The 15,417-nt window shown below is 42.3% G+C and overlaps 1 protein-coding gene across 1 annotated transcript in view; it reads left to right on the forward strand.

Moving 5' to 3' along the window:
• The window catches only part of LOC108921370 (galactosylgalactosylxylosylprotein 3-beta-glucuronosyltransferase 1-like), a 39,076-nt gene that overhangs the window by 12,197 nt on the left and 11,462 nt on the right, over positions 1-15,417 (forward strand). The window contains exon 2 of the mRNA XM_018730844.2: positions 11,944-12,094. The gene's annotated coding sequence lies outside the window, so the exon portion shown is untranslated. The remainder of the gene's footprint in view (positions 1-11,943; positions 12,095-15,417) is intronic.

Genomic DNA, 15,417 nt, shown 5'->3' on the forward strand with positions numbered 1-15,417 from the left:
TATGCAATGCAAATGAATCTGCTTTGCAAGCTTGTGCTTGGTCTCAGCCATTGCAGTCCTGTGTGCATCTGTAGCACTTGTCTCCCGTAAAGCGCTGGCCCAAAGCAACCCCAGTGCCATTTTACCCTGATCACAGCCGGTGACATCAGCTCTCGGTATAAGGGCCCTCTGTTTAGTCCCCAGTTGGACCGGACAATCAGCTCACGGAAATAATAGCAGCGTGCGGCTCCTACACAGAAGGTTTAGTGCAACGCGGCTAATTGCCATGTTCCAATTTTATCCAATTCAGCGCAGAGGTGCATCATTAGGTCCGTAATGGATGTCACACACTTTAAGCACAGCACCTGTTTTTATTTACAGGAGAACCAAATCCAGACACGGATCCATATTCGTTCTCGTTCTGTTTGCCTGCGGGCTGTGTTGTATGAGCCGCTTCCCCTGACGCACAGAAAGATTCTGCGTTCTGCTCTCATCTTGATTAATTGTTTGGAGGGCTTTCAGGATGACATGTGGCAAACTCCAGAGTTGGGGATGCCTGACCTCCTGGGAGAAGTTGGCTCAAGTTGTTCCATCCTGCTGATGCCAGGGAAAAGCTGAAAGACAACAGGCACTGTTGTGTTCATGATGCAAGGAGACTTTGGTCATGGCCCCGGTGGGGTGGGGTGGGGGAGCAGCTGTGAAGTGAGACACTGTCTACACGGATGGAGGTGTGACAGCAATAGACAAACATATGGCAAGACAGTCTCCAGCATTACCATAGCAACCACTGGTTTCTGAACACCTCATGGGTGTGGGGTTAGACTGTTTTCTGTAAATGATCAGTTGTCCAATTCTGTGACACCAGCCATAACCTCATCTGGGGCAACTGGTCTTGATAAGTTTAGGGTCATGTCCCATTTGAAGGGTGAGCGTGAGAGGTGGGTAGAGCCACCCTGGGCAGCGACACACGGCCACACAGCTCGTCTTCATACCTGAAATCCATTCAGTGGCAGCACCTCTCTGAAATTCACACAAGCAAATAATTTTCATCTGTTCAAACAGTAAACAAAACCATGAGTTCACTACATTGTTCTCAGATCCCCTGAGGAACGTGCAGCTGGTATCTCAGAAACCATCACCGAGGCAAAAATATTATGATAATGTCTCTGAATATATAAGGCGCTACTAATTCAGCTTTGCCTGCCTGCTGAGGGAGGAGGAGCATGGCTTCCCCAGCGCAGCACGTAGACGAGTGATCTCTTGATATGATGGAGGAAACATAAGCAGGTCCATGAGCAGGATAGGTGACCAAGAGGTCCGTGACAAACTTCTATGACGGCTTAGTTGGATACGGGCATCTAAAAAAACATTGTTTTATTATCATTGCAGCAGGGGGAAAGGGTTAATTCAGACTCAAACCAGTATGTCCACTTGGCCTCCAGGCGCCTTGGTTTAGATTCATATTTTGGTTGAGCATCACTGAATGTGAAGAATCTTTATCAAGATCAGTTATACTTGTCAGTAAATGAAAGAATATGTTAAGGCACAGGCAAAAGAAGAGGCATTGTCCATTGCAGACCACAAAAATAGCAACAAGGCCTTTCGGTGTCCAACAAAACCCAAAACTGTCGCACTTGTTGAGTTTTCTGTCTGGCATAGAGGCCTACAGAGCATGGTCTGAGAAGATGCTCCAAGAGCAATGCTTAAGGAGTTGGTGCAAGAAGGTGATTGACCAGACCACCTTGGACACATTCCAACCTGGCAGTGTCCTTTGGACCACTCTGCTTCCTGGTCCATGAATTATTGCAGATGAAGAGTTAGAGGGGTTTTTTTTGTTTTCCAAATCATCAATCACAAACAGACTAAAGACAAAATAAACCCCTTTAATTTCTTCTAAGTCAGCTTCATTTCTTGAAAGGTCTCTACCCTTCAAACTCGCAAAAAAATCCTACAGCATTTAAATCCATAAACCTTGAGATGGACTCAAGAACGAAGAGTCAGAGAAAGCATAACTGAACCTGAGGAACACAAGTCCAGGCTTTGAAGCCAGGACAACCCTTGCTCGTGTGACCTGAGTAAGTTTCAGACAGCAGAAACATGCAGTTCTATCCGTAGGCAAAAGGCAAATATGGAAGTGATTTAAAGCACTTGGGTTAGCAGCACTCCTGCTATGAAAAGTAAATAATCATTTCATTTAGTCTCCAGTTTTATACAGTATAATATCCCCATTAGACTGCAGAGTGTCACTCCAAAATCACATTTAAGGCATCATTTGTAATCCTCACCGGATAATTCAACACAAAATTGGCGAATTTCTCGTACGCTAATCTATCCTCTTTAATGCTTAACCTGAATTGCTTTAGTAAATTCCTGGCAGGGTTGATGGGAATGAAATGAGGTGCTCTGGACAGGAGAACATGACAAGATGCTGCTCGTTTCTATAGGAGATGCTTCACTGAGCCAGTATCCCCTGGAACGCCGCCTTTCTCACGGTTTGGCATGTCAACAATTTACCCCCCAGCCAACTGAGCAGCTTATATAAACCATTTCACAAAACCATTAGTTTTTTCCTTTCAAAATGTTTCCCTTGATTTAATTGTGGTTTTATTTGTTTTTTTTATTTTTTTTTTTTTTTTTTTGCAAAGTACCTGCATTATGCACTAGCAAATTATTGTCGTGATCATACTCTAATTTCAGCATCTACAAACACAAAGAGCTCCCTGTTGTTGAAAGAGAAATAATGGATAAATTAGTCACCAGTTTTCAGTTACAAAGAGTGATGAAATTATTTACAAAATGGTCTGTCGAGAGCTGGTGGGCATGGAGAGATGATGAAAGAAAGAGTCGTGCAGTCCAACGGATGGACCATTGCTCATGTGCTCACAAGTACATGTGTAAAGGTGAGGAATTCCTTAAATGGAATTATTTTAGGTTGGCAAAGGCACTGATTTCTGATCAAAAAACACATTAAAAATGTTACAGCTCCACTGACCTCCAACTCTGAGCTCAACCTTGAGGTTTTCCTGAATGAGAATGATTTAAAACATTTCTGTAAACAACATTTACAGAACATGAATTTTTTTTTTTCTTTTCATCTGCCACTTTTTCTAAGCCAGTATACAGTAGTTAATTCATTTATATAGCAGGGTATCCTTAGGGTATGAGTGCATGAGGCGAATACCTTGTTCGAGGGTACTGGAGGACAGGTTGGGATTGGAATCCATAAAGTTACCATCACAAGGCAGCAGAACTAACCACTACACTACCAAGTAAAACTTCTGCTAAACCATAAATGTGTGTTTTTATCATCACTACTCGCGTCATACGTGATAAGTGTTTAAATGACAAATTTATTTAACTGATGCTTTTCTCCAAAATCTCTTCCAACATTACGCCACTTACAATAATCTTCACCAGTTCATACGGCGGGGTAGTTTTGATCATATCAGTTCTGGAAAAGTATCTGGGCCAAGGGTACTTTCACACAGGGCAACATTCAAACCCATGGTCTTCGACTCCAGGGATGACGGCTCCAAACCCTACACAACCTGCAAGCTCAAAACTATTACTTTGCCACCTGGTTCAATTTGCCTCTGTCACTTTTGGTTTTATTAGTTGTTAAACTGAATGGAGAAAATGTAGATTTTAGCTGAGAAGGGGGTGGTTCAAGGGCAGACAGAAAGGGTACTGAACTGAACTGTATCGGAGTTCAACCTCCCTACCAGTACATTTACATTTTACATTTATTTATTTAGAAGATGCTTTTCTCCAAAGCAACTTCCAACGAACTCCTTGTAGTGTTACCGGCCCATACACCATATTCACCAGGGTGACTTACACTGCTAGATACACTACTTATAATGGGTCACTTGCATCCATACATCAGTGGAACACACACTCTCTGTCACTCACACACTATGGGGAACCTGAACAGCATGTCTTTGGACAGCATGTCAGTAGGTGTCACACCTGAATCCAGTGTTGATACGACTCGTGTCTGTGTAAACCATTAATACCAGAGAAGACAGACACTGTTTGCCTAACACCAGTCATTTAATGAAGAAGAATTTGAAAAGAGAAAAGCAAAGAGATAGGATAGCATCACCTGCTGCACCACTGTGCTGCTGAGGCAATGGAAAGGGAAGAGAGTTCAAAAGGTCATACATTCCAAAAAGGTATCTTTTCCAGAATCGTAGATCAGCTGGATTTTGTCTTATAGCAAGTTCACTCTGATGTAATGGAATATTATTTGAATGACCAGCCTACCGGTGGAGTTGAGCAGGAGATTAATGGAGCTCCAACCCTGAACTCCACCCCTATCAATACTCTGCTGTCCAAATGGGTGAATCACTATTGACTCTTGAGACCTTTTTCAAAGGCAACTTGCAGTGTTAAACAGTGAGCTTCACACTGATCTAGCCTTTTGAGTAGCAAGGTATTCCTAGGGTATCAGGTAAGTACCTTGTTCAAGGGTGCTACAGCAGGATGGAGGTTCAAATCAAGGGCTTTCAGATTGCAATTCAAAGCCCTGACCACTATGCTACCTGACTATTATGGTGACCTTCTTTGATAGTTGATGAGATGAGTGTTATAAATATGACCCAGCTGAGGAAAACAGTGTCCCAGAGTCCATTTTTTTAAAAGACCCCCATCCTTTCACAGCACGGTTTGTAGTCAATTTTATACCATGTTTGTACTTCCGTTCACTTCACTGTATAGAGAGCCCAGTCTCTTTCATGCACTGTCACCAGCTGTCCTTTACTCATTTGTCCTGTTGTATCCTGCCGTGTTGACACCGAACATCACTCCGGATAAGAATGTCTGCCAAAGAGGAAGTGATGGGCGATAATTCTCTCCTTCCACGGACGTGGACTAGAGCTGCGGTGGCAGCGAGACCTTGAGGGTTCAGCAGTATTACTGGGAGGAGCACAATTCCTATTGGGGAAATGCTTACTGCTGCCCTGGTAGCTCAACACCTTCTCTAAACTGAAACACAGGAGCTCATTATCTTCATTAATCATTCAGCAGCTTGTTAGGATTTCCCTGGGGTAGTAGCCCCCTTGCACAAAAAGTGACATCTGCTTTATTCCCTTTTGTTTGGGACTTATGTTCTTTGAATAGAGCAAATTCCTACATACAAGAGACTTTGAGGGGTTGTTATTACTTCCAAAGGAGAAATGCCACCAAATCCACCGTTCCCTGGAACATGTTGTCAGCAGCTTCCATTGACCTCCTTCAAGTCAATGATGTCACACATTATGCAAAAGCTCAGTGGTGTTACAGCTTCGCTGACACCCCTTCGCCTTTCCCAAGTGAAAATACGTCACACCAGACATCGCGGTCATCGCAGCTGTCAGTGGTGTCATTGCTGACTACTGTGTCTCATTTCTCTCCATCTTGATGGGATCAGTATCCAGCCGTGATTCATTAAGGTACCTCTTAACATTAGAGCATCAGTTGAATGATTGAAAGATAAATTTGAAAATCTATCTATCTATCTATCTATCTATCTATCTATCTATCTATCTATCAGGCAGTGCTATGACTTTGTAATTGAGAGATCCTAGGTCAATCCCACCTTTTGCTGTCATAAATGAATTGCTACTGTAAAAACTGCTGTTAATTGGATAAATAACCTTGGACAAAGGGGTCAGGTAATGAACGGAAGCCAATTATTATTGCCAAGCACAGAGTACCATGGATTGTAACAATAACTGCAGGAGATTAGTGCATCATGGGTACAACCATGGGTGACTTTGGAAGCTGTCTCATGGTATGAGACTGGCATTTTCTTTCATCTAGAAAAGGAAAATGTTTTGGTCTTGAGCTGATGGACTCAGTTTAGGGTTCACAGAAATAACATCAAATCACTCGATCCATAACCCTCTTATATATCTTCATTTCAAATAAGTCTGACAACCTTTAACCAACCCAAGAGCTCTTTGTACCTTCACAGTACTCCCTCTATTAGCTACACAGTATACTGTGTAACATTCATTTATAAGTGATCAGAAGTTACAATGTGAAGCAGAGGTGTGAGCACCACCATGGCCTCTGCTTGGCTTTTGTCTGATGAGTTTATCTGATGTGTCTATGAGAACAGAACAGCTATGATATACTCCCTGTTTTTTCCTACATGCCGTACTGTTTATTCCCTGAAAGCCGTGCTGCCGATCTGGTTTGGCAGGATGTTTATGCACGTTATTAATATTTATCAAGTGCCTGAGGTGATGAGAATAAGTAACCACCGAAGATTTATCCTTCCCGGAAGAGCTCGGCTCCGTTCATTATAACGCTGCAATTTTTTTCCAATCACACTAATTATGGAATGCACCCATGGCGAAGTGTTCTGGGATTCTCAGAGATTTAAAGCCAATAAAAATCAGCTAACCTCTCAGATTGACTCTGAAGATGATTAATAGCTGCCGCACCTCGCAATAATTTCTGTTTCGCTTCCTGCACTATCGTATATTAGATCAAATTTGACACATTTTTATAAAAATGCATTTATTGTGTTTTCTTAGGAGATGACCTTATCGCTGAGTGAGTCACATCACTTATCATTTTTAGACTTTATGGGCTCTAGTGACAGTAAAATTTGTCATTTAACTGCGGAAATGGAAAACATTTAGAGGGAAGGTCAAGATGTTAGTTTCGTGGACTAATGGAAATAGCACGAATCAGCACAGGGTCAAAAAGGCTGCAATGCTACAATTCAATGTGTTTTTTTTTTTTTTTTTTGTGGTTGAGGTGTGTGTCTGGCTTGGCAATGGACGATGCCTATATTTTTCACTTCAAAAGTCACGGATGTGGTTTCCATAACAATTTTCTCAGATTGAGGGAGGGAATATGATTGTATTTAAGTATTACTGTCAAGGGCAAAACATGAAGGAGGTTGCTGATACCCTCGGTCACTGGGTTGGCATCTGTGAGGTGGGGTCACTGTGCTGTTTGCTATGGGAAACAAGACAGATGGGATCAGTGTGTTGGCCTCAACCACCATAGTGAGTCCAGACCAGAACAGAGACGTGACACATGACCCCCAGGGGAAGGGAACAGTTAAAGGGACTCAACTCTGTCTCTCTCTCTGAGGGAGGATTTGACTGGACTGGAGCTCTGCCGTTCTTCACCGTGTCATTCACCACAGACATTTACATGCCACAAAAATGAAGGCTGACTGTGCAGAGGTCACTGCCCCGACGTCATGAGTGTGAGAATCTCTGACCGCGGTCACACCGAGCAAACCAGTCACTGGTCACCACATAAAAATCACAGCTTTTTACTACTGCTTATTGAAAGAGCACATCCAAATCATATTGCAAACATATAACAAATACATCTATTTATACGACACTTTTCTTCAAGGCAGCTTACAATGTGTGGTTTGTACTCTAAGATATTTATCGTGATTTACTCACTTATGCAGCAGTGTCATTTTTACTGTGTCAATTCAGGGTAAGTACTTTGATCAAGGATACTACAGCGGCAGTGAGGATTCAGACCTGGGTCCTTTGATTCAGACACTCAGTATCATAATCTGGTCACTAGGCCGAATAATGATTTTGGAATTGCTTTACTTTGTTTACCGCACCCGTGAGGTTCAAAATGACACACATAACGGTGTTCCAGCAGGATGCTGAAGATATGTTGGAAACCACAGGTGTAACAAAAGGGCTTGTTTGAGCAAGCCTTAATTTAACAAAAATGTGACTCCGTGGGTACAACCCATAAAATTTAAGCACAATTACCTTCAAGGCATTTCTATAAAAACAAATCAGTTTTAAAAAATTTAGTATTATTCACTGGGCTAATCATTATACATTTAATTCTTGGCCTCATTGTCTGGCTGTTCCCAATCAGTGCTGCTAATACTATTTAATTTTGCTCCTAATGTTTATCTCTGAGCTTTATACTTCTCATCATCATGACACAAAGTAGAAAAAGTGGATTACAAGCCAGCCTGATGGGTGGAATTTACTCATCTATTCAGCAATTCAGCCCATCGATGTGACAATTAATGCAGCTCATAATAATTCAGCATTTTCATTTCCTCTCGTCACATCCCGCGTTTTGTGTCTTGCCTCTCGTTTTAACTGTTGGTCTGAAGAACTGTCTGAGAGCTGGCATTGGCAGTGTTCATAATGCTTTGTATATCAGTTATATTCATATTATTGATATGATTACTTACATATTTTTAAATGACACATTTGCACAACACTTCACTGTGTTACAATGATTTACCCATTTAAACAGCAAGGTAGTTTTTATTGTCTCAGTTTAGGGTAAGTACCTTGATTAAGGGTGCTAGAGCAGGAATGGGATTCCAACCAACAACCTTCAAGGCTACAGCTCTAATCTCCACACCCACTGCTTCGCTCCTTTTATCTTAACTGACACACACACACACACACACACATTTTCGGAAGCGCTTGTCCCATACGGGGTCGCAGGGAACCGGAGCCTACCCGGCAACTCAGGGCGTAAGGCCGGAGGGGGAGGGGACAATCTTAACTGACATTTTTATCCAAATAAACTGAAAGCTCTTACAATCTTTCTATTGATGCACCTTGCTATTTTAACCAGACATATTGAGATTATGTGTCTTACATTTATTTAGGAGATGCTTTTTTCCCAAAGCGACTTTCAATGAACTTTATGTAGTGTTATCAACCCACACACCTTGTTCACCAAGGTGACTTACACTGCTAGATACACACACACACACACACACATACACACACACACACATACACACATTTTCTGAACTGCTTGTCCCCTACAGGGTCGCGGGAGCCTAATCCAGTAACACAGGGCGTAAGGCCGGAGGGGGAGGGGACACACCGAGGACGGGACACCAGTCCGTCACAAGGCATCCCAAGCGGGACTCGAACCCCAGGCCCACCGGAGAGCAGGACCCGGTCCAACCCAGTGCGCCACCGCACCACCACGCACTGCTAGATACACTACTTACAATGGGTTACTCATCCATACATCAATCTTGATGCAGAAGGGTGCTTGTAGGGCCCCGAATCAACAACATACCTGTTTGTAATGCTGTATGTGGACTTGATGGATCTGAGGATGCATCAATTCCACAGTGACACAATTCTTGCCCATGTGTTAGGGTTAGAATTTGGCATAGGGTTGGGGTTAGGGTTGCAGTAAATGGCACTGGTCCAGCAGACATCATGCCAATGGAGTTAACAGACGTGGCATTGTCCCAGTCTAACTGTAGTCACATGGTGCCACTGTCAGTGCTCATATTGCTCCTGATAAGGCTTTTCTGAGCAGTGCATGTTGAAAGTGGGGCTCTGTCAAGTCCCAAAGGTATTGCCATGAAATACACCAAATCCTCACCAATAAGGAGAGCTGACTGGCAGGGTAAGACAGTTATACTAGAGGATAAAAGGAAAGAAAGCACTTGTGTTCTGTCTCTTGCACCTTCCAAACACGTTCCTCTCCCTGGCCACTATTTTTAGACCCGACCTATTTCCCTCGCAGAACTTTGCTTTACATGGCTTTCTAGTTTCCAGCCTTTCATCTTTTCTTCACCATTTCATACAGCAGGCCCCGCTCCGTGTCCTCACGGCACCCACGGAAAAACACGAGCAAGCAAGCGTCCAACAAGGCAGGGAAAACGCAGTTGTCGTTTGCAGGATTTCTCGGGCAACTTAGTGAGGCAATGAAGCATCCTTTAATTATTCATGCACAATTAAAGCTTTGTTGTGTCCAGGGCGTGTATCTTTCTTGCCTTTGCATTGTAATTAACGATACATTAACCTTCCCACGGTAGACTTAGGTCTGCCGTTGCAAATGCACGCTGTATGCATATTTCATAAGCTGCTAACCACATTATTTTTTCTGCTTCATCCATCATACATGACTGATGTTTAGGGTCTGCTCTGAAAAATTAAAGCCGCATGAATTTAAACAAATTTTAACTCACAACTCCGTGGATAAACCAAGAAAAGAAAAATAATATTTAATGGTTGTTAATAAAAATGGATGGGCAATTATCACACCCCCAGACAATCAAACACAGAAGATCCGCCCACCTCAACTGCACACAATTAAGGAGGAGGAATAGAAGACACCCAAGAGCTTCAGAAAGATTGTGGAATCTCTTAGAGATCACACACCTCCCTTGCAATCTTTTCAATCCCAAAAGCCTCTGAGTAAACCGTATGCCCGACCTTGGCTCAGTCCCTCCACTCTGATTCAGACAACGATTTGAACCTGACACCTGCCCTTCCTCGGACAATGGACTCAACCCTCTTCTCAAACCTCGATTCAGCCGGGCCCTCAACGGAACTCCGGACCTCAACCCCGCTGACGACCAGGGACCTCATTCATCCTTCCCCGCATGGACACCCGGTCTCCACTCCAGCAACCCTGAACGCATCATTCCCTGCAGCAGCACTGCTCCACCCTGCATGAGTTTCCTGGTTGCAGCATCCAATAAACCCCGCTCTGGGTTCCACCCACATCTATCTTGGCATTCACCGTGAGAGCTATTTACAAAAATAGACATTTTGGATTTTTGAAAACAGAGGTTTCTCAATTTACGTGAGGGTTGCGTTCAGAAAACACACATGTATTTCAAATGCAGCAAATTTTTATTGTAATAATGGTAAATGCTATATTACATGGACATGAACCCCAACGTAACACTCGTACCATTAGCTTCTGACAGCCAGTGAAATAATTATGCAATTTGAAGTATTTTGACTTGCATCGCATCATTTAAACAGAAATATACTTGAGGGTACTATGTGACATCATTTTAAAATAGCATAGTTTAAACTCACATAAAATGTGAACCAACTGTAAATGATAAATATCTTTCTTACGGCATGAACTTGGCATTTTTAATATGGAATTCAGGTTGGATGGATCCGTACACTTTAACCATCATTATTTTCAATCTTTAGTCCTAATTTATTCTTTGTTAACTCTTCATTAAGCGTTAATAAATGTATCTTGAAGACACATCTGTATGTGTTGCATATTGGAATTATCAGCATCTGTTCAATATATCATCATCACTAATTTTGTTTCGCAGACATATTTTGATCACATTTTTCAATGGATAATTAGTCTAAAATATTATTCCATCCACCTGAAATATGAATTATGCTCCTTTTCTGAAGGGCCATTATGACAAAGTTCTTTGCTGGGATGTTGCCTGGTATTGTGTACGGAGTGACTGAACATGTTTTCTTGTATGACATTATGACATAGGTTACTGGGTTGGGAGAAACACTTCCGTTCCACTCCCCTTGTCCTAAATCAACCCCAGCTGTTTTTCCATGAAGACTTTTTCCATGGAAATGTTTAATGTCACTTCTAGTGTGGAGCCAAAGATCAAATTCATTCAAATACCATGGACCTTCATCTGTCCAGCTTCCTACCTAACCTCCCAGTTTAGGGCTAAGCTTTGCCAGCTTTTTAGACTGCTGTACATCAGCACTTTTCCTCTACGAGTCAAAGTGTCCAACCTTGGAAGAGACACTTTTGGTCAGTTTTTATTTTGCTCCACCGCAGTTGAAAAGCTTGTCTGTGCCGGTCATAATGAGGGTGCTCTTATTGCTCGTGGGAATTTTCCCGCAGTGAGCTCATGTTTGGGACCAGCTCGTGCACTGAATGAAAAGGCCACCGCAACCTTTTGAATGAGGTTGTCCCGCTAATAGGCAAATCTCATTTGATGGAGTGATGGGAGGTCGAGGAAATGTGAAGCGTGTCATCGTCACATTCGGTTATTTTTGCAAACCCTTGTTTTGTGGGCAGTTTCAATGGGGTGAATTATGGCATCTCTTGACCAAGCTCTACTGTCCCCACGCAAACCCCCGATCCCTTTCCCCCCACCACCACTAACAACCATCCGCTCACACAATTCTGCCCTTTGTTTCACAAAGACAGGAGCCATTCTCGTGTGAGGAATGACGGCCTCTCTGTTCTCCACAGGGGCCCAAGGACGAGACCAAGTGCCACAGCCGAACCACGCCAGCTTTGTCCTGCCCCCAGGACAGGGAGCACATGGAGCCTCGACACCCAGGCTAACAGCCGAACCTGGACCGTACCGGAGGAAGAGGAGCCGACGCTGAGAGCACTTCCTGTGAGTATTTCCCGCTTCTTCTCACACCATCCAATAAGAGGCACCTAAAGCAACTGTATTTAGTCCAAAAGCTGAATTGAGTTGGCGTGTAATATAAAGCCAGTGCTGGCTGGCTCTGTCATACATGTTTCGAGTTGTTAGTTTGCCGTGTTGTGTTCTTTTTTTCAGTTTTATTGTTACAGTTTGCAAGTTGGATACTTTACAATGAGGAAATTCTGATATTCATTCTGTTGGGTTTGAAAAGTAGGTACTTTAGTGATTGTCACCCAGGCGAGGTTCCTGCTTTCGTGCTGTTGAGTTGGATCGCCATGTGAGGACAACGGTCGCTCAATGGGGTCCATGACTCCCAATCCAGAGATGGTATTAGAACTCAATCTGGATGTGATGTCATATTTTGTGACCTTGAGGTGATGGAACTTCTCACAACACAGCGGTGATATCAGAACTTCCTCAGTAAGAAGGTGATACAGCTCAGAAATCCTTCTCACAGTCCGAAAGATGCGCAGCGCCGAAGTTAGATATACAGTATATTTACATTTATTGTTTCGTTGACGCTTTGCTTTCAAGAAACATACAGTTCAGAGTAAACGAAAGTGCATTCAACTTCCACTCTCGATCTGGGGCAATGTGAGAACTGTGGAACATGATATAAGAAATAGCTCAGAAAAAAAGTCCATCAAAAGACCTTCGTGACCCTGCATTAGAATAAGCACTTATGGACAGTGAGGGAATAAGTGAGTGAGTGAGTCAGAGTACCAGCACTGTGAAGAAACCTTTCTTTAACAATTACAGGTATAAACTTTCAAAAGCAGTAATTTTACCCCTTGTATAATGGTCTAAATTACTATGTGATATGCCATAATTCCAGAGTATTTATTTCATACTTAGCAAACGTATTTAACTGGTTTGATCTGTGCTACAGAAGGTCCAAAAAAACCAACAGGAAGGTCTTGAAGGATGTAATTAGTTCCATTGAGTTCTAAAGAACTGATTTGTTTAGGAAAATTCCCACAACAGCACCCTGCTGGAAAGGTGAAGACATGTCTACCATATGAATATTTTAACAGCTCATACACATCTAAGGCCTGGTGTCTCATTAATGTCATTAATTGGCGAATGTCATTAAATCATTCATATCAAAAGGATGGAAGGATGGCGCTCAGGAAACCGCTGCTCCACTTTCTCCACCATAGAAAGGTCACATCTTTACAGACCACACTGCTTCAGTCCTGTTACGCTCCTTTTGTTAGATTTCATGTCATTTTCAGTATTTTCAGGATGGAAGGATGGATTATAATATGGAATACATTTCTAAAGATCAGATCCAGCATCCTTTCCCAATAGAAGAAGTGGTGTAAAACTGAGGCAGTAATAAAATTAGATTTTAAAGGCTTATTCTGTGCTTATGACTATAAACGGACACGGTAGGAGTGCGAGCCAAACGCGGAGTCTCCGCCAAGCTCTTGGGAGCCTAATCCGAGTGTAAAGCTTGCTGCCTCTAAATGAGCGTTTCTCGGTCCTCTTCCTGGGATTCTGTGTGCCAGCTGTCTTCGCTCGCGCCCAGATTCTTAATTAATTGGACTTGACTGAGCTGTTATGAAACGCCGACAGATGTCATGTACTGTACTTTCAGGCCTGAGGGGGACAGATGACTGAAAGTGCTAAAATATATATATTCAAAACTGGAAAAAAATGGACTTTGCTTGTCTGTTCCCTTCCGAAAGCACTCATCCTTATTAATAATTGCTTAACATTGGGCTTCACACATTACCGAAAATGATGTGAAAATATTAACGTGCAAAATAATATAGGAAAGCATTACACACACCCAGAAAAACAGACAGCTGGTAGCACAGTGTAGAGGCGTAGTCTTTGGACCCAGAAGGTTGCAGGTTTGAATCCCACCTCCAGTTCTAGTACCCTTGAGCAAGGTAATTATCCTGAATTGCTCTATTAAAATTACCCAGCTGTACAAATGGGTAACTAATTGTAGGTAACCTCACATTATAAGTTACTCTGGAGAAAAGTGCCATCAAGAGTATTCAAAGTAAAAAAAGGCCAAAAAAAAATCCTTTGCATAAATAAGAATCAGTTTTTCTTGTTTAGCTAACTCCTTCCAAAGTAACTTATAACAACAGGTTTTTTGCATAGTAAGCTAGTCACAGTGATCTACCCGTTTATACAGCAAGGTAATTTTTACTGTAATAATTCAAGGTAAGTGTCTCGATCATGGAAAATACAGCAAAACAGGATTTAAAACCCAAGTGCATCAACTGATGATTCTAACCACTATGCTACCCTGGAAACAGCACATTTTCTTTTAAAATGATAACGATATATTAACATTCTTCTGAAGTAGAATTTGTTCATCAGAAAAAGTTTAAAGGCATTATTATTGCAAATAAGACTTTTTAAAGAGAGATCATCTCTTTCATGTTTATGGGAAGGAGCTCTGATCTGATGTATGATCTGAGCTGCATACATCACATCTGCTGGTATATAATTATAACACTGAAGCTTTGAGCCTGAAAAATATCTGACTAATGATATTTCAAACAGGGAAAAGATCTGATGCGTCACTTCCTGCAAAAAAAAAAAAAAAAAAAAACGGCCATTTGTGCTGGGTAATCATGAGCCTCCCAGTGAAAAGGTGACTGAATGCATAATGAATGAGTTTGTGTCAGTTAATTCTCTGTTAATGGCATCTGATTAAAGGATCTTCTCAATGATCCCACTAACCTCGTAAACTCATTAAAATGAGTTTATGGCTGGGTAGCATAATCAGAGCCATTTGTGCATGTAATCCCAAATCCCCTTAGGTGCTAGTCAGTGTCCCCATGTCCCCCCCTTGAGTGTTCAGTGGTTTGGTCCTGGACTGACAACCTGCTCCCCACGCTCCCTGGGAATTTGGCCATTGCTGCCATGCTGGTGCTGGGTGCCAGCTGAATGAGCATCAAAAGGCTCCACGGCGCAGACGCCACAGGGTTCCAGTCCTGAGCAGTAAATGAGGAAAGAGTGGGGGAAAAAAAAGAAAAAAAGTTATGGTTTAAGAGAGCGCAAAGCCATTGCTGAGAGTGTATCCCACGCAGTGCCTCTGAGTAAGTGAGCACATGATTGAGGAGCTACCTTCATCGTGTGATCGATGCCCCGTACTCTCAGAAGCATAAAAAAAGAGTTGCCTTGGAGAAAGATGTCAGCTCAATAAATAATAACCACAATAACACGATAATTATATGTGTAACAGGTTTGGTTGGGTTTAATTACTTGTGTAGGTGTGTTCTGAGAACATGTTCTATCAAGTATTTATTGCCAGCTTTGGGTGA

This window comes from Scleropages formosus, chromosome 25 (assembly GCF_900964775.1).
Source record: "Scleropages formosus chromosome 25, fSclFor1.1, whole genome shotgun sequence".
NCBI classification, from domain to species: domain Eukaryota; kingdom Metazoa; phylum Chordata; class Actinopteri; order Osteoglossiformes; family Osteoglossidae; genus Scleropages; species Scleropages formosus.